Here is a 296-nt window from a genome sequence, read left to right on the forward strand (position 1 = left end):
CTTATACAGCCAGCTCACACACACACACACACACACACACACACACACACACACACACCTCTGTGTACCCAACACAGCAAATGGACAACAATGATTTGCTTTTGAGCAAACCACCCCTTCTGGGCCAGCCAACCTGAAGCAGAGACTGGCATGTTTGCTCTTCGTTTGTATCCCTCCTATGGGTGTGACAGTGCCTAGCCCAAAAATGTGTGTCTCGGGCGGATGAGTGGACGAAAGCCAGGTTTCTAGAGACCAGCACTCATCTCCCACCTCACCCGACGGTACCAGTAAGGCAA

Source organism: Nyctereutes procyonoides, unplaced genomic scaffold (assembly GCF_905146905.1).
Source record: "Nyctereutes procyonoides isolate TBG_1078 unplaced genomic scaffold, NYPRO_anot_genome, whole genome shotgun sequence".
NCBI classification, from domain to species: domain Eukaryota; kingdom Metazoa; phylum Chordata; class Mammalia; order Carnivora; family Canidae; genus Nyctereutes; species Nyctereutes procyonoides.